The sequence below is a fragment of the Hypanus sabinus genome, chromosome 6 (genome assembly GCF_030144855.1).
Source record: "Hypanus sabinus isolate sHypSab1 chromosome 6, sHypSab1.hap1, whole genome shotgun sequence".
NCBI lineage: Eukaryota > Metazoa > Chordata > Chondrichthyes > Myliobatiformes > Dasyatidae > Hypanus > Hypanus sabinus.
The window spans coordinates 167,854,236-167,878,538 of record NC_082711.1 but is presented as its reverse complement, the minus strand read 5'-3'; the positions used below and the strand labels follow the sequence as shown (position 1 = coordinate 167,878,538).

The 24,303-nt window shown below is 43.9% G+C and overlaps 1 protein-coding gene across 1 annotated transcript in view; it reads right to left on the bottom strand.

The window, feature by feature from the left end:
- Positions 1-24,303, bottom strand: part of LOC132396070 (LHFPL tetraspan subfamily member 7 protein) — a 319,687-nt gene that overhangs the window by 36,041 nt on the left and 259,343 nt on the right. The gene's annotated exons all lie outside the window — the stretch shown is intronic.

Below are 24,303 nucleotides of genomic sequence, written 5' to 3'. Positions count from 1 at the left end.
ATCAGGCTGGATGACCTGAAATCCACAGGGCTCACTCACTGCAGCTCATCTACTGCTTCAGTTTTACCTCAAGGCACACTACAAATTCTTATTTATAGATTATTCTTTATTTTTTCATACATAATTATTTATTCTTCATAATTGTTGAATGTTGCCGTTCTTTGGTGCATGTTGTGCCCTAGTCAACACACCACAGCAAGTCCCTAATCCATGTAAATATATATGGCAAATAAAGCTGATCCTTAATCCTCGATTCCCAAAGGTGCAAGACTTGTGACACAGATGCCTGATTTAACACTGAACAGGATGAGGGCAAACACCTGAATCTATAAACTGCCAGGAGACATTTGCATTTTGTTCTCTATTTGATATTCTGAATCTTCCCTGCACATGCTTTCTCTCTTTTGAAAACTAAATGCAAAAGAGTTGCTTTAGAAAGCTGACTATAACCACACTTCAACCGGCCAGATTAGTTAATTATCCTTTCAATATTAAAGTTCAAAGTTTAGAGTAAATTTATTATCTAAGTGCATATATGTCACCATATATAACACAGAGATTCATTTTCTTGTGGGCATACTCAATAAATCCCATAACCATAACAGAATTAAGGAAAGGCAATGAAGACCACGCAACTGGGTTTTCAACCAGTGTGCAAAAGACAACAAACCGTGCAAATGCTAAAACAAAATAATAATATTAACAAATAAATAAGCAATAAATATCAAGAACCTGAGATGAAGAGTCCTTGAAAGTGAGTCCATGGGCCATGGGAACATCTTGGTGATCAGGCAAGTGAAGTTGAGTGAAGTTATCCCATTTGATTCAGGAGCCTGATGGTTGAGGGGTAATAACTATTCCTGAACCTGGTGGTGTGAGTCCTGTGGCTTCTGCACTTTCTTCCTGATAGTATCAGTTAGAAGAGAGCATGTCCTGGGAGGTGTGGCTCCCTGATGATGGACGCTGCTTTCCTGTGACAACGCTCTGATGTGCTCAGTGGTGGGGAGGGCTTTACCTGTGATGGACCAAGCCATATGCACTACTTTTTGTAGGATTGTCCGTTAAATGATTTGGGTTTATTTTGTGCATATAATTTACATATAACAGTCAATAAGTTACTGAGTCATGTAGGCCATTCAACCCATTACATCCCTGCAGATCTCCTGACCCATCTACAGTAATTCTATTTGCCCACATTACACTGTATCCTCTATACCCTGCTTACTTAAGTGTCTGTCTAAATGTCTCTTAAATGTATCTGATTCCACCACCTTCTCTGACAGCAAGTTCTGGGTATCAATCACTCTTCTGTGTAAAATCAAATTCCCCTTCATCCCCTTCAAAACTCCATCCTCTCACCTTAAACCCAGGTCCTCCTGTTTCTGATACCCCCACCATGGTAAGAAGACTCTATCTATCTTATCGATGTCTCTCATAAATTTGTATACCTCTTTCAGGTCAGTCCTCTGCCTCCTTTGCTCGAGCAAAAACAAGCCCAGACTGTCCAATCTCTCCCCAGAGCTGAAGCCCCCCAGACAATACCTTGGCGAACCTTCTCTGCACTCTCTCCAGAGCAACCATAGAACTGCACCCCATACAAGGCAAAATAAACTTATTGTCAAAAGGTGTACATATCACCATAAACTACAGGAAAATTAATGAAAAACTATACATAACGAAGATGGACAAAGTAATGAACAGGTGCTGTAATAAAGTGGCCACTGTGTGTATGAGGCTGTCCATTGATTGGGGTCAACCACACTGCATCCCAGCTGTCTACATGATATACAAGCCAGATATGGAGAACAAGCTGCTGCCCATGTAGCAGACAAATCCAAAGGAATGGCAGAGACCAGGCAGTGGAGGGTTGAAGTCAGTTTTCCTTCTCCTAGAGGATCTGCCGACCGTCTGCCCGGAGCAACTGGTCTTAAGGTGCCAGTAACCTGCCGTTGACTTGTTTGGCTTGGGTGATCCTACCACGAGCCAAAGCACAAGGCCCTGACTCCAGCCAACACAGCTCTCTGGGTCATTGAGGCACGCCAACCTCCAAACCCTACGACAAGGTTGTGGTTTTCTTGGAGGATTTAACAGATGGTGGGAGCTTCTCCCCACTACCATCCCCAGCTCTGACAACCTGGGAGTGTATGGCAGTGGACTTGTGCTCTGTTGTAGCACTCAGTGTAAAAAGCAAGGTCTGATCCACCAAAGTCTGGAGGTTGTTGTCCCTGTCAAAGGTCAGCAGGAGGACCTTTTACACCTGAGACCACAGTCGAAGGTCAGCAGGAGGACCTTTTACACCTGAGACCACAGTCGAAGGTCAGCAGGAGGACCTTGTACACCTGAGACCCCTGTCAAAGGTCAGCAGGAGGACCTTGTACACCTGAGGCCACAGTCGAAGGTCAGCAGGAGGACCTTTTACACCTGAGGCCCCTGTCAAAGGTCAGCAGGAGGACCTTGTACACCTGAGACCACAGTCGAAGGTCAGCAGGAGGACCTTTTACACCTGAGACCACAGTCGAAGGTCAGCAGGAGGACCTTTTACACCTGAGACCACAGTCGAAGGTCAGCAGGAGGACCTTTTACACCTGAGGCCCCAGTCAAAGATCAGCAGGAGGACCTTTTACACCTGAGACCACAGTCGAAGGTCAGCAGGAGGACCTTTTACACCTGAGACCACAGTCGAAGGTCAGCAGGAGGACCTTGTACACCTGAGACCACAGTCGAAGGTCAGCAGGAGGACCTTGTACACCTGAGGCCCCTGTCAAAGGTCAGCAGGAGGACCTTTTACACCTGAGACCACAGTCGAAGGTCAGCAGGAGGACCTTGTACACCTGAGACCCCTGTCAAAGGTCAGCAGGAGGACCTTGTACACCTGAGGCCACAGTCGAAGGTCAGCAGGAGGACCTTTTACACCTGAGGCCCCTGTCAAAGGTCAGCAGGAGGACCTTGTACACCTGAGACCACAGTCGAAGGTCAGCAGGAGGACCTTTTACACCTGAGACCACAGTCGAAGGTCAGCAGGAGGACCTTTTACACCTGAGACCACAGTCGAAGGTCAGCAGGAGGACCTTTTACACCTGAGGCCCCTGTCAAAGATCAGCAGGAGGACCTTTTACACCTGAGACCACAGTCGAAGGTCAGCAGGAGGACCTTTTACACCTGAGACCACAGTCGAAGGTCAGCAGGAGGACCTTGTACACCTGAGACCACAGTCGAAGGTCAGCAGGAGGACCTTGTACACCTGAGACCACAGTCAAAGATCAGCAGGAGGACCTTGTACACCTGAGACCACAGTCAAAGATCAGCAGGAGGACCTTGTACACCTGAGACCACAGTCAAAGATCAGTGGGTTGACCTCTTAAACTTGAGGCCCCTGTCTTCCACCATGGGCAAGTATTAAAGCACATAGAATTATTCCAAGAGTGACTGCCCCACATGGGGAGGGGGGGGGGATGGGGCTAGAGAAGAGGCATTATTAAGCATTGCAAACCATTGCGTTTAATGGTTAATTGCAACCCTTGAACAGGGATAAAATAAGCTATGACATCCACTTATCTGTTGCTACTATGGAAACATGCTGCATTGTCCCTCCGTGGGAGATAGCATCCCACTGAGGTCTGATAATGAGCACTGCCGCTGTTCTGAAATGGGCCATTCATCAGACCACCCCCCTGAATCCCGTCACTCCCCACCCTGCACTGATACCAGCCAGGCACATGAATGGGCAGTGACAATGGGGTGGGGGGGGGGAGGAGGGCTTAAGGTGATGAATGATTTTAATTAAGTTTGAATGGACAAATTCAAAAGACTCAAATGGAAAATGACTAATTGAATTGCCGATAAAAACTGCAAACACAGGCATATTGTGTGAGGCTGCACCGCCCCTGCCAGTTTGCCTCCAGTGACATGCAGACCATGTAACCAACGGCATCTGCGGTGAACTTGAAACTGAGCAAACAGTCTGTCTGGCCTGACAGTTTGTGAAGGGAGGAATAAACAAAAGAGCCAATGTACCCGACTGGTGGAACGGGTGTGAGATTCACGGACTGAATTCTGAAGAAGGGCTCCGAATGTCAATCATTCTGACCCATCGATGTCAAAGGTGATGATCTGTCACTTCTCATCCCACGTCGCAGACATAATCAGACGCCTGATTTTTCACATAACATGGCCCAGCTTTGAGCATGGTCTATTTGCCTCTGTGGACCTTCAGAGCACAACTGGCCCCTGAGGTCAGCTCATTGTGTTGTTATTTGTTCCTGAGCGCCTAATGATTGTTTAGTGGTTTCGATGGAAAGTAGCTTTTCTGCACATCAGTGTTACCACAATGTGCAGTCAAGATTAATGTTTCCCATTATGTGTCATTCATAGAATTGCATTCATGTCACATGGAGACTTGAATTAACCCTTCCCCTGCTGAATGTCCATGCTTAGGATACCAACTACTGCCATTGATCAATGGGACTAGGCAGTTTAAATGATTCAGCATGGACTAGATGGGCTAAAGGGCCTGGTTCTGTATTGTACTTTTCTACAACTCTATTAGTATTTGGGGGTGGCAGGACAGCACAGCGGTTAGTGTTAAAGCAGTTACAGTGCCAGCAACCTGGGTTCAACTCCTGCCTCTGTCTGTAAAGAGCTTGTACATTCTCCATGGAGGTGGGTTTCCTCCGGGTGCTCTGGTTTCCTCCCAAATTACAAAAGGCGTATGGGTTAGTAGATCATACATCACATGGGTGTAATTGGGCAGCTCATTGGGCTGTATCTCTAAATGAAAAATTTAAAATTAAAAAGCTGCGTTTATCAAATCCTGCCCACAGAAGGCAAAGAGTGGTTGTAGACAGGTCATATTCTGCAAGGAGGTCGGAGTGGTGTGCCTCAGGGATCTGTTCTGGGACCCCTTCTCTTCGTGAGTTTTATAAATGACCTGGATGAGGAAGTGGAGGGATGGGTTAGTAAATTTGCTGATGACACAAAGGTTGAGGGTGTTGTGGATAGTGTGGAGGTTGTCAGAGGTTACATTGGGACATCAATAGGATGCAAAACTGCACTGAGAAGTGGCAGATGGAGTTCAACCCAGTTAAGTGTGAGGTGGTTCATTTTGGTAGGTCAAATATGATGGCAGAATATAGTGATGATGGTAAGACTCTTGGCAGTGTGGAGGATCTGAGGGATCTTGGGGTCCCAGTCCATAGGATGCTCAAAGCTGCTGCACAGGTTGACTCTGCGGTTAAGAAGGCATATGGTGTATTGGCCTTCATCAACCGTGGGATTGAGTTTAAGGGCTGAGAGGTAATGTTACAGCTATATAGAACCCTGTTCAGACCACACTTAGAGTACTGTGCTCAGTTCTGGTCACCTCACTACAGGAAGGATGTGGGAAACTATAGAAAAGGTGCAGAGGAGATTTACAAGGATGTTGCCTGGATTGGGGAACATCCCTTATGGGAATAGGTTGAATGAACTAGGCCTTTTCTCCCTGGAGTGACGGAGAATGAGCGAGGTGTATAAGGTGATGAGAGGCATTGATTGTGTGGATAGTCAGAGGCTTCTCCCCAGGGTTGAAATGGCTAGAACGAGAGGGCACAACTTTAGGGTGTTTGGAAGTAGGTACAGTGGAGATGTCAGGGGTAAGTTTTTTACGCAGAGAGTGGGGAGTGGGTGGAATGGGCTGCCAGCGATGGTGGTGGAGGCAGATACGATAGGGTCTTTTAAGAGACCTGTACGGGTATATGGAGAAAAGTACAGGGCTCTGGTTAACCCTAGGTAATTTCTAAAGAAAGTACATATTCGGTACAGCATTGTGGGCCAAAGGGCCTGTATTATGCTGTAGGTTTTTCTATGTTTCTAAATCTAAGTAACTTGTCTATGCTGACAATAAAGACTTGCATTTATATAGCACCGTTCACATCCCTTTTCAGGATGTGAAAGCTCTTTAAAGGCAAAGAAATACCATTTATTTACTTACTCAGAGATACAGTGTAGAACAGGCCCAATAAGCTGTGCCACCCCAGTAACCCACCTATTTAACCCTAGCCTAATCATAGGGCAATTCACAATGACCAATTAACCTACCAACTGGTATGCCTTTGGGCTGTGGGAGGAAACCAGGGCACCCGGAGAAAACCCACGCAGTCACAGAGGAGAACATACAAACTCCTTACAGATGGTGCCGGGATTGAACTCTAACCCCCAAAGCCTGAGCTGTAATAGTGTCGCGCTAACCGCTACACTACCTTGGCATGGTGAAGTGTAGTCACAGTTCCTGTAGGAAATGCAGCAGTAACTTTGCACGGAATGAGCTCCACAACAGGCAGTGGGATAGTAACATGATAATCTTTTTAGTGATATTGACCGGGGAATAAGTATTGGAGAGGTCATTGGCTTGGCACCCCTTGGTCATCTATCGAACATGGCCTGGGGTCGATTCATAGCTACCTGGAAGACTTGAAAGACTGCACCTACCACAGAACAACACTTCCTCAATACTCACAAACACAAGAGGTGCTGGAATTCCGAGTGACAGACACAAGATGCTGGAGGACCCCAGCATCTACGGAGAGGCTCCATGTTTGGAGCCTGGGACTTCAAAGGCAAGGGGGAAGAAGCCAGAACAAGAAGGTGGAGGGAGGGGAAGAGTACAAACTGGAAGGTGATAAGTGAAACCAGATGTGGGGGTGGGGGGGGTAAATGGGTGTGTGGGAGAGGGGAGAAGCCAGAACGTGGAGGGAGGGGAAGGAGTAGAAGCTGGATGGTGATAGGTGAAGCCAGGTGAGGGGGAAGGTGGGTGGGAGAGGAGGGGTAAGGAGACTTTGCTACCTCAGTGGATCTGAAATATATTCAGTGGGCCACTTTATTAAGTACACCCATATACCTGCTCGTTAATGTAAATATTTAATTAGCCAATCATCTCACAGTCCTGTTCAAATAGTTTGCTGTTTGACCTGTATAGCCTCTCCGGCAGGAAATTTAAATGTAGAAGTTACAGCATTTCCTGGCATCACAAGAACAGACAAAATGGCAGCTCACCAACTTTCGCTGGCTTGGCCCTTGGCACCTCGGCCTCCTCCAGCACATTCCTCCTTAAAGATCACTTTTAATCCCAGTCTGCTCTCTGTTTAGAGTAAAAAAACACTTTGCATTTCAAACCTCTTTTGTACTCCACTGAGTAGCCTGCTTAAGCGCCAGCAATCTCTTTAAAGTATCACTAAGCCTTCCCTCTTTGTATAACAGCAGGATCCAGATAATGGTCTTTCTGACCCCTTACAATTCGATGTTTTTTTTGCACTACATCAAGCGTTTTAGGCTCCGTGTTGTAATCCACTGAGAATTTCTACCCACGCCTTATCCTACGTTGGTTGGGCTTAAATTTCTGGTTGTGCTGTACATTTCTCTTGGATCCTTCACCAGAGAAATATATGGATCGAAGGCATTCAGCAATGAAACTTGTGCTGGAACAAAAGAGCTTCCATTGTAAATCAATTACAAAATTAATTAATGCACATAGTAATCAATGCTTTGAATTACGACCCTGGAGATTCTGAGCTTGAACAAATAAAATGAACTGTGGCTGAGTTTGAGTGAATTTTATTTTGTTGGGGATCAGAAGATTAATACAAGAGATTCTGCAGATCTTGAGCAATGCACACAAAAAAACTGGAGGAACTTAGCAAGCCTGGTAGCATTTGTAAAGGGGAACAAACCGTTTACACTTGGGGTCGAAATCCTGATGAAGGGTTTCAAAGTTCAAAGTACATTTATTATCAAAGTATTTGTAAATTATACAACCTTGAGATTCATCTGCTTACACAGCAACAAATTTGAAATAGCCCAATTTTGAAAGAAGACCAACACCCAATGCATCGAGAGAGAATGAACAAATCATGCAAACAGTAAAGTAAGCAGCAACATTCAGAACAAAATTGAGTCCACAGACCTGAAGCCCAGAGCAGGCCCATGCCAGTCTCATAAACACACAGTGGAGCAAATTGCTGCAAAGCTCTTGGACACTAGGTAACAGGCAGCATCGATGGAGGGGAATAAACAATTGACACTTTGGACCGAGACCCTTCATTGGGACTTAGGCCCAAAATATCAACTGTCTGTTCCCCTCCACAGACGCTGCCTGGCTTGCCGAGCTCCTCCAGTACTTTTGTGGAGATCAGAAGCTGGTTGAGATACAGTTATAAATGGCATCACTCGGAGGCACACTGCATGCAATTTCACCCTGGGAAGGGATCAGGAATAGAAAATCTGATCTACCTTTTAGGAAACATGAATTATAAAATAAAACAAAACACAAGAAAAGCTAAGACAATTTAACCTTCAAGCCTAAGACACTACTACTCATTAAACCTGGAATCAAACTATATTTTGGGCTTCCCTCTTATAATTGGATCCATTAGTTATTCCGTTTTTGAGCTCATCTGTTAAAAACCGGGCTTACTCAGTTGATTTTTTTTTCACTGTACAACCCGCCTTGGTTTTTATTTGGAAATTGTAGGATTGTTCTGGCAACATCAACACATTTCCTTTGTGCTAGGGTGATTCCTCCTGCACTTTAACCATCTTCCCATCCTGAAGACCCTAACTTCCCTTGATCACCACAATAAAGTGCTCAGATTAGTCAGAGCACAGCTGAGGCGTTGCAGACACAGCTACTTTGCCTTCTAAAATGCACCCTTTGAATACATTGACTCTCTCATCAATGCCAATTGTGGTTGGAAACAACTCCAGTGTTTTTATTTACTTGGGCTCTTCCGGCCCAATGAGCCCACACTGTCCAGTTACACCCATGTGACCTACTAACCTATTTGCTCATCTTCTGCCTTTGGAATGTGGAAGGAATGAAGTAAGAAGGTGGGAGGTAAAAGGTGGAAGAAGTAAAAGGGCTGAAGAAAAAAGAATCTGATAGGAGAAGACAGTGGACTGTGGAAATAAGGGAATGGGGGGGGGGGGCAACTGAGAGATGTGATGGGCAGGTGAGGAAAAGAGAAGGGTGATATGTGCAGACTAATAATAACGAAAATTCAAGTTCAAATCCCAGTAAGAATTTGAGTTCTCTGCATCCACTCTATCCAAGCCTTTAAGAATTCGGAAGCTTAAATAAGATTTCCACCCCTCATCCTTCTAAACGTTAAGCATTAAGATCCATCAAACTCTCCCCATATGTTAAGCCCTTTATTCCCTGGATCAGTCTTATGAACCTCCTCTGGATCTTCTCCAAGTCCAGCACATCTATCAAATTTGTATTTTTTTTCTTTCTCTTGCCTATCAAGTGTTGGTCTTTTATTTTTATTTTTATTTTTATTCTCCTTTTCTTTTGGGTTTCTTGCTTTGTGGCTCCCTGTGAGCAGGCAGATCTCAATTTATACATTCCTTGATAATAAATGTACTTGAATCTGGACTCTTTCTTTAGATACATGGCACAGAATTGTTCACAATATTCCAAATGCTGTCTGACCACCTGCTCCTGAAGTGAGAAAAATCTGGATGGAGTGAACATGGAGAGGATGTGTCCACTTGGAGGAGTCTAGGATGAGAGGGCACAGCCTCAGAATCAAGGTACGTTCCTTTAAAACTGAGATGAGGAGGAGTTTCTTCAGCCCAAAGGTGGTGAATCTGTGGAATTTGTTGCCACAGACAGCTGTGGCATTTATTGGGTGCATTTGTGACAGAGGTTGATACGTTCTTGGTTGGTAAAGAGGTTAAGGGCTACGAGGATGGGGCAAAAGAATGGGGTTGAAAAATGTCAGCCATGACTAAATGGCAGAGTAGATTCGATGGGTCGAATGTCCTAATACTGCTCCTAAATTTATGGTCTAATGGGGAGGTGGAGGGACGGGCAAGGACACCGATCAGGAGCACCAGGATTTCCTTTACACAGCACACCCCAGAGCAGTGTGAGAGGGGATCAGCTCTAGAAACTCTTCATCTGCTGACACAAGCAGTTTGATAGAAATGGGGAAGAAAGAATTAACTGACTGGAGATAACCAACTACATAAGAGGCAGAAAGAAGACATTTGCATGAAGCTGAACACTTAAACACTTTTTGGATCTTATTGTCCCTTTAGAAGCTCAGACTTTCTGAAACTGCAGCTATTCTTTTTTTTTGAAGTATACTTGAACACCAGCTTAATATCTGTAGAAGCTTCTACATCAGAGGTTCTTGTCTCTGCCAGACTCTTCATAAATAAAACATAGTGGCTGCTGAACACGGACAGTCGTACTTGTATAAATCATGCAAATGCATTCCAAATGCAGGTCTATCCAGGCTGTGAAGATGACAGTTAATTGGATTTGTGATAAGATTCATCCTGCTGAACACTGTTTCTCCACCATTTTATATTAACTAAAGGGTCGAAAGCTCTTTATGTCCCAGATTAAGCTTGTGGAGATTTCTCTCTCTTCTCCATTCTGTTTAAGAATCCACATTCATCTTGAAAGGAATTTTAAACAAGTTCCACATTATAGACGCCTTGGGATGTCTGTCAATTCTGGTAAATTGACATGCTGAAATTTATAGTCTGTATCCAGCCAACATACCACCCTTTTTATTGTTCCTGATTTTATAACTTATATAAATTATATGCAAAACAAAAGGACTTCAAAGATTGATCCAAGATGGCGCCGGAAAATGGTGACTCTTTGCATGCAGTTCTGACGGGAATCATCAAATATTCCCATTAAGGACAAGTAGAGCTGAAAGCCACAGTCTCTGCCATGGGTACTTCAGTAAAGCAACATTGCTTTAAGCACTACTTACTTAATTTGTTTTATATTCAAGATTCAAGATTACTTAATGTTTCTTCCAGTGTAAAGGAGAAAATAATTGTTACTCCAGATCTGAGGCAGCGCAAGAGAAACACAACAAGATAAAGAACACAATAATAAAAAACCCAATAAATAGAAATACATAAGATAGCTTATATACATTGATTGTCCATAAAGTGATGCTATGCACAGGACTGTCTGTACATAAGGTAACTGACAGGAAATGGTAATGGTAGTATATTTATTTCTTATTGTAATTCATAGTTTTTATTATTATATATTGTACTGTACTGCTGCTGCAAAACAACACATTTCACAACATATGTCAGTGATTTATATCTGACTTTGATCAAACAGAGCCCAATGCTGTTTCCTTCTCTGTGTCAGTGAGAGAAGCTAGCTGTGACATTAATGCTTTTATCACAGAATCACTTTAGTTGCCATTTGAATAACTAACGGGTTAACATTCTTCCTATGGTGGGTCTTTCAAGTAATGCCATTCTTTCAGGGTGAGGATTGCACTGGGTGCTTTTTTTATCCATTTTCTGAGGAGAATTAATGGTTTCCGCGATAAAAATGAAATGACAGCATTTCCTTTTAATGGGTTTGCTGTAGCAGGACATCGCTGAGTGACAGCCAGTAAATTCTCCGTTGGAGCCATTTAGATCCAAGTCTTGTCTGACTTTCCCTGGAGGGAGGCGAGAGACTTTGCTTGTCTTGGTCAGAACATGCAGGCTCAGCTCAGGGGAAGTGCCCACCATTCTGTTCATTCTTTTATCATACTGCCCGAGGAAGTCTGTGAAGTAGCTTTCCCACAACTGCATGGGGCCATATACACTCAGTGGCCACTTCATTAGGTGCCGATTGTACCAAATAAAGTGGGCACTGAGTGTCTATTCGTGGTCTTCTGCTGCTGTAGCCCATCCACTTCAAGGTTTGACGTGTTGTGTGTACATAGATGCTGTTCTGCACATCACTGATGTAGTGCGTCGTTATCTGAGTGACTGTCACCTTCCTGTCAGCTTGAACCACTCTGGCCAATCTCCTCTGACCTCTCTCATTAACAAGGTATTTTTATTCTCAGAATGCCGCTCACTGGATTTTTTATTTATTGCATTGTTCTCTGTAAACTCTAGAGTCTGTTGTTTGTGAAAATCCCAGGAGATAAGCAGTTTCTGAGATACTCTAACCACCCTGTCTGGCGCCAATCAACTGACAGTCAAAGCCACGTGGCTGGCTGATTAGATATTTACATTAATGAGCGGTGTATAGGTGTATCTAGTAAAGTGGCCACTGACTGTAAATACAAGCTTTTATAGAGGCTTAGAGCATAGAAATGGACCCTGCATCCCATCTCGTCCATGCCAACTGTGATGCACATCTCCACTGTGCCCATTGCATCCTTGGTGGGATCCTGTTCGAGTAAGAGGGGGTGTCCGACAGTTGTTGCTGGGCCTCAGCAAGGTAGAGATCAGTCCACCAGACTGCTACAGCACCCCCGTTATCTGCAGGTTTGACGGAGAGGCCCGTATCCCTCTACTCCCTATCAAGAACCCTGTGAACTTTACAATTGTATCAGGCCTTCACCAGCTCCCCTGGCAGCTCATTCCATAAAACCTTCACTCATTTGTATAGCAGTCTACAGTACCCTGACTCTGTCATTCAAAATGCACCGACTTTGAACAAAGGCATGTCCTTCTATTCTGAGGCCATGTCCTTTTGGTTCTGGACTCCCCCACTTTAGGAAACATTGCTCTATCTAGGCCATTCAATATTCGATAGTTTTCAATGAGTTTCTTCTAAACTCTGGAGCGTAGGCTCAGAGCCAGAATGTATGTATATGAATAACCACTGGAAATGTATCAGTGCATATTGTAGGTTTTCAGAAATAAAACAGCAGAGGCATTTTAAGTTTAAGGAAAACCATAACAAAGTGTTTATTGCCTTTCAATCGCTGAATATAAAGTATGGTAAAAAGCAACTCCATGTAATTATGTCATCACCTCTTCGAGTGAACCCCAACTCAATGTCGGTGGTTGTGAATTATGCATATTTCCACCCATTACATTACCCTACAATACAATCTGAAATATTTATCACCATGCACATATAATCAAGTTGCACTATGCTTTACAAAGAGCTGGGAAATCCTATTTCCTAACAATGGGCTTCATTTTTCTGTATTCAGTCACAGTCAGTATGACCATTGAAATCCATTTTCCAGACCTACCATGATATTAATCTGCTCTTGTCATTAGGCACTAAATGGAATTCTGTAAAAACAAAACCATTACTTGCGGCTGAGGAAAAGGCTGTATCCTTTCAGACTAGAAACTAACATAAATATTAATTATGCTTTCAAAGTCTATGCTCTTAATAGTTTGCCAACACTTGGTATCTGCCTGGACTAGCAGGCAAAATGTCCACATAAGAGGCATTGGGGAGCTGCTGGAACCTGTCGAACAGGAGTATCATCTAATTTTGAATCTTCAGCACGCAAGGTGACAAAATTGGAAAAAATACTGTTTGATTTACCTGAGGGGGATTTACTTGAGGTAGACAAACTTGCGAGAAGCTTAAAAAGATCTATTTCCTTTGGCAGAAGGGTTGATAGGTAGCAACACAGATTTAATTTATTTGGAAGGATTAGAGGGAAGATGAGGAACCAAGTTTAATCTAAAGGGCAATGGGGATCAGGAACTCACTGCCTGAAAGAGTGGAAGATGCAGAAACACTCAGCACATTTAAAAAGTACCTAGATGAGCATTTAGAGAGTTGAAACATGTAAGAGAGCAGGGAAATGGAAATAATCAAAATTATTTGGCTGTCATGGACATAAGGTATAGCAGCAGGATAGGCCATTTGGTCCATCAAGCCTGTAAACGTGCAAACTTCACTCAGACAGCACCAGGGTCAGGATTGAACAGTAGCTCTATCAGCTGCATCAACATGCCACCTCCGACTAAATTTATAAGCCAATAAGACATAGGAGCAGAATTAGGCCATTCGGCCCATTGAATCTGCTTCCCCATTCCAGCATGGCTGACACTGTCTCTCTCAATTCCATTTTCCTGTCTTCTCCTCGTAACCTTTGAAGCCCTGACAAATCAAGAACCTATAAATCTCTACTTTAAATATACCCAATGACTTGGCTTCCACAGCCATCTGTAGCCACGAATTCCACAGATTCATCATCTTTTGCCTAAAGAAATTCCTCCTCATCTATAGTCTAAAGTAATGCCCCTCTATACTGATGCTGTGCCCTCTGGTCCTTGTCTCCCCCACTATAGTCCATTCTATCCAAGCCTGTCAAGCCTGGTAGATTGCAATGAGATCTGCGCCCCCCCCCCCCCGCTCCCATTCTTCTAAACTCCAGAGAGTACAGACTCAGAGGCGTCATACATTAACCATTTAATTCCCGGGATCATTCTTGTAAACCTTCTCTGAATCCTCCTCAATGCTAGCACAGATACGGGGCCCAAAACAGCTTGCAATATGTAAGGTGCAGTGGTGAACGGCTCTCTGTACTATGAATCTCTATGACTCTATATCTAACACTGTGAGACAATATGAAGCAGGTTTTATACTGAGGCCTTCGTTAGAAATTTCACTGATCTGTATTCAAAACAGGACGCTTCTTCAAGCCTTTGGTGAAATCCTAATGAAATTACCTCAGGCACAGTATTTAATGTCAGTGTCTCTTCAATCAGCCTGCAGTTTGACCTGTGACCAATTTAAATCACGCAGTCTTACAGTTAACTGTTCAATTACAGTAAGAGTTATGTGATGTGTTCTACGCAAATAACAATTCGACCCCAAATATCAGCATTTCCCCCTGCCCCCACAGGTGATGATTGACCTGTTGAGCTCCTCCAGTAAATTTCTTGTTGCTGCTGAATATTATTCTTAAAAGTGAAGATGACCGACAATACCTTGTGTCCCGAGGTGAAGCCAACACTGGATCGACAGACTTAGCACAATGACTTGTACCTTATGTAGGGCACCTGGTGAAGAAACTTACTTCCAGTTTTCAGATCTTGATTCAGTGTTGCTACGTTCACATTTGTTGGTCAAATTTGTACTGCTGATCACAATAAGACTTTGATGATCTAGTGGGCTCGGGACCAGGTGAGCAGAATGAAGAGCAGGAACCAGATTCCATTGAGTGGAAGGGATCATGGAAACACGACCCAGGCCCGGTGAATGGGGGGGGGGGGACCATAACAACGGAAGCGAATCCCAGTGAGCGGAATGGATCATTAAACCAGAACCAGATCTCAGCGCAAGGAAGGGATCATGAAGCCTGAACTGGAATCCAGTGACTGGAAAGGACCAAACAGCTAGAAGTGGACTCCAGTAATTATGGAAGGGGTGCCCAGATGAGGGCTTTGGCAAGTCAGAACGGAGCACAGCAAATGTTACCTGGTAAGCCAAATGCAAAACCATTGGGATTTCCAAATGTGCAGATCACGGATTGTTGGAGTTTGATTGTATTTGGGTGTTAATACAGATTGGAGTGAATTCCACTCCTAACTGTTACCAGAAGATCTATCTAAAAGCAACCATTGAGGAAAAGCAAGAGTGAGTTTGGTTGGGAAACCTACTTTTCCAACGTGGCAAGTTACGCTTCACACCAGAACACTGGGCTTTGTACATTTCAGGATACTGCTCTGCCTCATGACCTGCCAACACACAATAAAGGTCAAGTGGAAGCAGCTAAACGCCACCATGTAGATCAGGGGTTTCCAACCTGGGGTCCATGGACCCCTTGTTTCATGGCATAAAAAAGTTTGGGAACCCCTGATGTAAACGGAGACCAGGATGTTTAACTACCCTCTGGGGGAAGAGGGCAGTAAAAGCGTATCATTTAAGAGGCACTTTTGGACAGGGACTAGGTCATCATGGTCTGCACAGACGTGGTGGGCTGAAAAGTCAATTATCATGCTGTACCATTCTATGCTTCACGCCTGCTGAATGGCCACTAGCACTGATCAATGTGGCTTTTGATTGCAACACCTCTCACAAGAGGGAAAAAGATAATGAACTATGCCAACCTTCTCTCCATGACGACTTGGCAAACCCACTACCAGATGGAAAAACCTTTTGGTGCGGAGAATAACATTATCATTCACGCCACAGCCGAGGTCCTTGGCTTTCCTTCCCCTCAAAGCAGGGCTCCCAACATGGACTCCTTGTTTAATGGTATTGTTCCATGGTCCATGGTTCCTGTCTTCCTGTCCACATCCCCCCCTCACCGTCAAGCAGAACCACAATGGACCATGGGCACTGGTGGCTACCATTCTGACTAGTTGCATCACCAACTGGAGGATTTGATGCACAGGATCGAAAGAGGTTGCACAAGGTTGTAACTTCAACCTGCTCGTCTTTGGAACTAGCCTCCCCACCATTGAGGACAGCTTCAGAAGACTGTGCCTCAAGAAGGCACTGAAGACCCTCACTATCCAGGACATGCCCTCTTCTCATTACTACCATCAGGGAGAAGGTCCAGGTGCCAGTAGATGCACACTCAATGTTTTGGGGACAGCTCCTTCTCCTCCACCATCAGATTTCTGAGTGGTCCACAAACCCATGAACACTGCCTCAATATTTGTCTTTTACACTATTTATTTCTTATAACCTACAATACTTCTTTCTGTCTTGCAATGTGCTACTCCCACAAAACAACAAACTTCATGACTTACACCAGTGATAACAAACCTGATTCTGATTCTGAGGTGGAAGATACCGATGTTTGACTGTGGCCATGATGGGGCAAATCATATCCACGTCCTCACCAGGATCAGGTCTGGGCACATCCCTTCTTCATTTGGCATCTTGGTCCTCAGCTGTACTAATACATTGGGCAGCCAATTGTGAGGCTTTTTTAATGCCATAAAAAAGGCATACTTAAGTTTATTGATGAACTGTGGACAATACTACTATTGATTTACTTCTGTTTAAGAAAAGGTTTTATGCTCATGGTTGATTAAGTTGAATGGGCCTGCTCGATCGAAACATCAAATAGATACAATAGTAATGGAGGTTCGTGAGCACTTGTCCTCTTATGTGTCAAACTTTTCACCAGTGTTGATCTCTCAGCCGTATGGTTTTATGTCCAGTGGCCAATTTATTTGTACACCTGTACACTTGCTCATAAATGTAAAGATCTAATCAGCCAATCATGTAGAAGCAACTCAATGCATAAAAACATGCAGATATGGTCAGGAGGTTCCATTGCTTAGACAAAACAATAGAATGAGGATGAAATGTGATTTAAGTGACTTTGTCCATGGAATAATATTTGGTACCAGACGGGGTGGTTTGAGTATCTCAGAAACTGCTGATCTCCTGGTGTTTTTCATGCATACCAGTCTCTAGAGTTTACAGAGAATGGTGCAAAAAACAAAAATAAAATCCACTGAGTAACAGTTCTATGGGTGAAAATGCCTTGTTAATGAGGGAGGTCAGAGGAGAATGGCCAGACTGGTTGAAGCTGACAGGAAGGTGACAGTAACTCAAATAACCACACGTTATTTGAAGAGCGGTATGCGGAAGAGCATCTCTGAATGCACAACATGTTGAATCTTAAAATGGATGGGCTACAGCAACAGAAGACCATGAACGTACACTCAATAGCCACTTTATTAGATAGTGGAAGTACCTAATAAAGTAGCCACTGAGTCTATATTGGATCCCTGTATTATCAAAACCAACAATATCTACTACAGTTCATAGTACATACCTGCTGAACGGACTTTTAAATTGCACTGTGTCACAAACAATAACTTTGCTGGAGAAGGAGATGGAATGCTGAACTGTTTGTGTTCTTTTCCTGATAGAGTTTCTAATTGTCACTGTTACTGATCTGTATGGTTTCTACTCCATTGTAATCTTATATCAACGGACTAATCATCTTACAGAACTGGGCCTGCCGAGACAGAAGCACGTGCACTCGAAAGCTGGCATGAGAAAGTCAGAGCCCTCCGCACGTAGCGGGCCAGATCGATTCACAGCTTAACACCTATATACTTGCCACATTCTTGCAATCAGTTCACTCAGAAATATATGTTTCTTTACATTTTCTGGTATAGAATTCAGAAGACGCTTCCTTAGCCAGAAGGCAATAGAGGACACTGGTAGATTTAAGTGACGGGTAAAAGGACAAGCAGAGGGAGAATGAGTGTTGGTATAGACTGGTAGGATTGGTGATTACTCCTTCATGCCTTTTGCAACACCCATCCTCTTAACATTACACAGAAAAGGTTCAGGATGGCATCACTGGGACTAGAGCGCTTGAATTAGAAGGAGAGGCTCGATAGGCTGGGGCTGGGGCTGTTACTGCTGGACCCCAGGGGTGGCCTTACAGAGGTTTATTAAATCATGAAAGGAGTAGATAGCATAGACTTGGAATATTGTGCTCATTTCTGGTCACCTCATTATAGGAAGGATGTGGAAGCTTTAGAGAGTGTGCAGAGGAGACTTACCAGGATGCTGCCTGGACTCGAGGGCGTGCCTTATGGTTAAGTTGAGCGAGTTATGGCTTTTCTCTTTGGAGCGAAGGAGGATGAGGGTGACTTGATAGAGGTGTACAAGATGATAAGAAGCATTGATAGCCAGATACTTCTCCCAGGGTGGAAATGGCTAATACAAGCAAGCACAGCTTTAAGGTGACCGGAAGAAAGTATAGGGGTGATGTTCTTTACACAGAGAGTGGTGATTATGTGGAACACCCTGCTGGGGCGGTGGTAGGGGCAGATATGTTAGGGGCATTTAAGAGACTCTTAGACACATGGATGTGAGAAAAATGGAGTGTCATGAGGGTTAGATTGATCTTAGAGTAGGTTAAAAGGATGGCACAACATCGTAGGCCAGAGGACCTGGACTGTACTGTATGTTCTATGATCACTATGCAGCATTCTCTCTCATTCAGCATAGAATTTGGGGACTTGCAAAGTCAATGTAGTGTAGAACTGGATAAAACAGTGACATTGATGAATGGTGTCCTCACTAGATGTACTATGTACAACAGAGTGCGCCTCGCCTCACCCCTAGGCTTGGGTTAACTGGATGGGGAGTGTTGATTCAGTCAGCCCAATGTCCCTGCTACTGAGTGAGGTAAAAGCTGGAAATAGAAAGCCAGCAGGGCTAGTAAGTACCAGTGATGCTAGTAAGTGATTTGAAATAGAACAGATAAATCAATCCAGGGCCCCACATCATCCAGGCCATGCTCTCTTCTCGCTGCTGCCATCAGGAAGGAGGTACAGGAGCCTCAGCACCCACACCACCAGGATCAGGAACAGTTAGTACCTCTGAAGTTGATAGCTTCTTGATTAGTCAGGGCATCAAAGGTTACAGGGAGGAGGCAGGAGAATGAGACCGAGAGGGAAAATAAATCAGCCATGATAGAATGGCGGGGCAGACTCGATGGGCCAATTGGCCTAATTATGCTCCTAAAGTATGTCTTATGGTCTCATTTTAATACCACTGTTCGTCTCCCCCGAATCTCCTTCAGGCTGCTGGACCAGCGTAGATAACTTCACTTACCTCAACACTGAGCTGATTCCACAACCAATGGCCTCACTTTCAATGACTGGACAACTCATGCTGTCAGTATTTATTTATTATTATTTTGTATTTGTAGAGTTTGTCCTTTTTGCACACTGATTGTTTGCACCTGTGCCTGGTTTTTATTGGCCCTGCTGTATTTCTTTCTTCTACTGTGAATGCCTGCAAGAAAGTTACCTGCAGGGTGGTATATGGTGACATACACGTACTTTGATAATAAGTTTACTTTGAACTTTGAAAACTATAATGGGCAGTACAGTGGTGCAGCGGTTAGCACAATCACTCTACAGCGCCAGTTTTCTGCAGATGCTTGATTTCATCCTACATTCCAAAGACGTATAATTAGGCTTAGTGATCTCTGGGCATGCTATATTGCCATCACGAGCTTGTTAACATTTGCGGACTGCCCAGCACGATTCTCGCTGATTTGACTCGACACAAAATGACGCTCTTCACTGCATGTTTTGATGTACATGTGACAAATAAAGATAATCTTATTTTTATAGAAACATTCAGGAAGAGGCACTGATTCTCACACACACACACACACACACACACACACACACACACACACACACACACACACACACACACACACACACACACACACACACAGCCATGATCCTCCTGACAGCCAATGTGGAAACTCAAGGACACATGGGTTTCAGAGCAACTGAGCTGAACATGGTGATGTTCCTTTAAAAACATGCACTCCAGTTAAGCCATGGATTTAAAGTGGAGACCCAGGATAATAGAGTCAGGATTGAAAACCAATTTACTTTGAGTCCTCTCTGGATAGTCCTCCGAAGAGCAATTTTCAAAGTTGCTCAGAGCTTGATTATAGACCAAAACCTGTGGAAAATGGGCCTGTGATTTTCAGGTAACTACCAAGAGTGTTTTGCAGATTCAAAGCTTTTATCTCAGAGTTAATGCTGAAGAGCACATCTCTGGCTGAATGAGTCGAGATTGGCAAGACTCCTCACACCTAATGTTCCCAGACAGAGTGCTTTAGTAATGCAGAGTGCTACAAGGTTTGATTGTGATGATGTGGCTCCCAGCAATGCTTTTCATTTCTTTAAGTACAATATCTATTAAAATGTGCAGAGGTGGTGACACTTCTTAAAAGAACTTCACTCATCAAGAAGCTTCATTCAGGGTTCCTAGGACCTGGCATTCTGATTATCATGTGAATTACATGATGTTTTGTGTGAACTTACTGAAACAATTAAGAAGCAAAAAACCAGTGAAGTTTAAAAAAAAGGAAAGATTAGCATTACTTGTGGAGCAAACACATTTCCAACATCTGCAGAATCTCGTATTTATAATTTATCTTTAATTGTCACATGTTCATCAAAACATAGAGCGAAGTGTGTTGGTTCTGTCAAATCAAATCAGTGGGGATTGTGCAGGGCAGCCCACAAGTGTTGCCATGCCTCTGGCACCCACATAGGACGCCCACAATTTACTAACCCTAACCGACTACACCCCAGGGTTCTGAAAGAGGTAGCTAAAGAGATTGTGGAGGCATTGGTAATGATCTTTCACCAATCACTAGATTCTGGAATGGTTCCGGAGGTCTGGAAAATTGCAAATATCACTCAAATCTTTAGGAAGGGAAGGAGGCAGAAGAAAGGAAATTATAGGCCCGTTAACCCAACTTCAGTGGTTGGAAAGATTTTGCAATCTATTATTAAGGATGAGGTTTGGGGGGACATGATAAAATAGGCCTTACTCAGCTTCCTTCAGGGGTCCAGGAGCCATGTTTCCTTGGATCCTCTGCCTCCTGACTTTCTGAATGAGCCTACCATGGGGGACCTAACAAACTGCACAGCTTTTGAACGTGGGAGGAAACCGGAGCACCTGGAGGAAACGCACTGATCTGAGAGCATGCAAACTCCACACAAACAGGACAGGGGAATAAATGCAGGGGAGGATGTGCTGGAGGGATGGAGGGGTTTAGGTGCTTCCCTGCACTGTGAGTCAGAGGCTGATGGAACGGGGTCCAGGGAACATTATCTGTGACCAACTGTACTATATCCAACTCAGAAAAAAAGCACTCTAAAACAAGACAATGCTTGATCACTCAATTATCCCATTCTTCTTTCTGACATGCTCAAATTTCCTGGTGGGCTGGGGAAAAATTGTTAAAATAATTTCTGAACTGAGTGTGGAGGCTAAAAATGGCACAAAAAAGTTGTAAGAGACGAAGTAAACATACCAGCTCACAACTCCCGAGTGCGAGAACCCCTTGGTAAGAGCATTGTCACAAGAAAGCAGCACCCATCATTCAGGCCACGCTCTCTTCTTGCTACTGCCATTGAGTAGCAGGTACAGAAGACATAGGTCCCACATCACCAGGTTCAGCAACAGTTATTACCCTTCAATTATCAGGCTCCTGAACCAGCATGGATAACTTCACTCATCTCAACTCTGAACTGATTCCATACCCTATGGACTCACTTCCAAGTTCTCTACAACTCATCTTCATTCATTTATTGCTTCTATTTATTTGTTATAGGCATGATTTGGCCTCTTTTGCTCATTGGATGTATGTCAGTCTTTGTTATGTATAGATTTTCATAAATTCTATCATACTTCTTTAATTTCCTATAAATGCCTGCAAGAAGATGAACCTCAAAGTAGTCTATGGTGACATGCGTATTTTGATTAATTTACTTTCAACTCCAACTTTGGTAACAGAAGATGTCTTGCCAGTTGTATTCAGAAGTTCATGGGATTAAGTGTGACTGGCCACTTAACCTCAGCCTGCAGCCTTTATTTTCTTAATGCTAATTGTGTGGAACATGTGTTCCTCATCTACTGAACTCCCCAAATGAAAATGGACTCGGTAACCTTAGTGAACCCTGTAGGATTGAATGGGTAGAGTGCATAGCCTCTGGAGGCTGATAAGAAGGCTGAACAATTTGTCAATGACATCATCCTGGGAGGATGGTTAATGGGCAGGTCCGGAGATTACTGTGATCTAACTGCACTTGAACGCAGTGTGGGCTGGGCTCATGGCGGAAAAGGCCAGGGACTGACGAGAGTAGTGCAGTCTGGACCCAGGTAATCACTTCAATCAGAGCCAGAGATCAGCAGCTAAAAGAAGCAGTTAGTCACTGTATAGCTAACGCGGCCACCCCAAGACCTCGCAGGCATATTTCTCTTCTGACGATGATGTATAATCATCTATAATACTCCAATGGATGTAAGACAGCTTCTAATGGAGGAGGGAACTATGTTCTGTCAAGAAGCAACGTGTCAGAGTCATAGATCGATACTGCACAGGAACAGGCCCTTCAACCCATCAAGACAATGCTAACCATCAACCAATCCATCTGCACTGTTCCCACATTAATCTCGCTTTTTTTAATTTTCTGCATATTCTCATTAATTTCCGGGAAATTTTCCAACTCAATTGCAATTTACAACATACTAATGAAGGGTTTCAGCCTGCAACATTGACTCTTTATTCCTTTCCGTAGAATGCTGCCTGACCCACTGAGTTCCTCCAGCATTTTGTGTGTATTACTCCAGATTTCCAGAATCTGCAGAATCTCTCGTGTTTATCATGTACGACACGAGTCACCCTACCAATGCGTAGGTCTTTGGGATGTGGGAGGGAACCAGAGCACTCAGAGGAAACCACGCCATCACAAGGAGGACGTGCAGAACCTTGATTTTTGGTGCTGAGAGGCAGTGGCTTCATCAGCTGGATCAACGCGCCACTTCTGACTAAATTTATTAGCCTAAATTTTTTGGCGAGCTCTGAAGAACCATTGCAGAAGAGTTGTAGGGGAGGGGAATGGCAGAGCTGACCCAGGAGGCAGTGTTTAGTCAAGCAAACAGATCCTGGTCAGAGCATCTACAACCGTAATAGAAAGATCATCAGGATCCTGTGCTCAGGACACAAGAATAGCTGAGTTCATAGACGTGAGAAAAATCGGGGCAGAAGGTATTACATTTGACCTCAGCACCATTGTATCATTGAATTAGACTGTAAGACTATGACACGCAGAAGCAAAATTAGACTACCTGGCCCATCTAGTCTGCTCCAACACTCGATCATACCCCTCTCAACTCTATTCTCCTGCTTTCTCTCTTTTACCATTATTCCCCTACTAATCAAGTGGTAATGAATTCCACAGATTCACCACCCTCCGGCTAAAGAAATGACCCCTCATTAGGTCCTTTTCATAACAGATCAGTCCATTTCTCAACATATTGGGTAGAATATCAAGTTATTGACGGCTGTTGAATCAGACTTTCTGATCGGGCATCCGCCACGTCTTTCGGGTGCCTGTCTGCACCTCCCTGATCCCCAATCCCACAGCCAAGCTGAAGATTTGCAACTGAACAAGAGATTTGGTCACCGAATTACAGGGAGGATATTAATAAGGTTGAAAGTGTGCAGAGAAGGTTTACGAGGATGTTGCCGGGACTTGAGAAACTGAGCTACAGAGAAAAAGGTTGAATAAGTTAGGACTTTATTCCCTGGAGTGTAGAAGAATGAGGGGAGATTTGACAGAGGAATATAAAATTATGATGGGTATAGATAAAGTGAATGCAAGCAGGTTTTTTCCACCGAGGTTAAGGGAGAAAAAAACCAGAGGACCTGGGTTAAGGCTAAAGGGAACATGCGGGGGGGGGGGTGCTTCTTCACACAGAGAGTAGTGGGAGTGTGGAATGAGCTGCCAGATGAAGTGGTAAATGCAGGCTCACTTTTAACATTTAAGGAAAACTTGGACAGGTACATGGATGAGAAGTATATGGAGGGATATGGTTCAGGTGCACTTTAGTGGGACTAGGCAGAAAAATGGTTCGGCACAGCCAAGAAGGGCCAAAAGGCCTGTTTCTATGCTGTAATATTCTACGGTTTTAACCTGCCACTTCTGGCCTCTCTCGTTGAGCATCTAATTGAAGACAAGGAGATTGTTTAATTACTCCACAATTCTATCACCTCC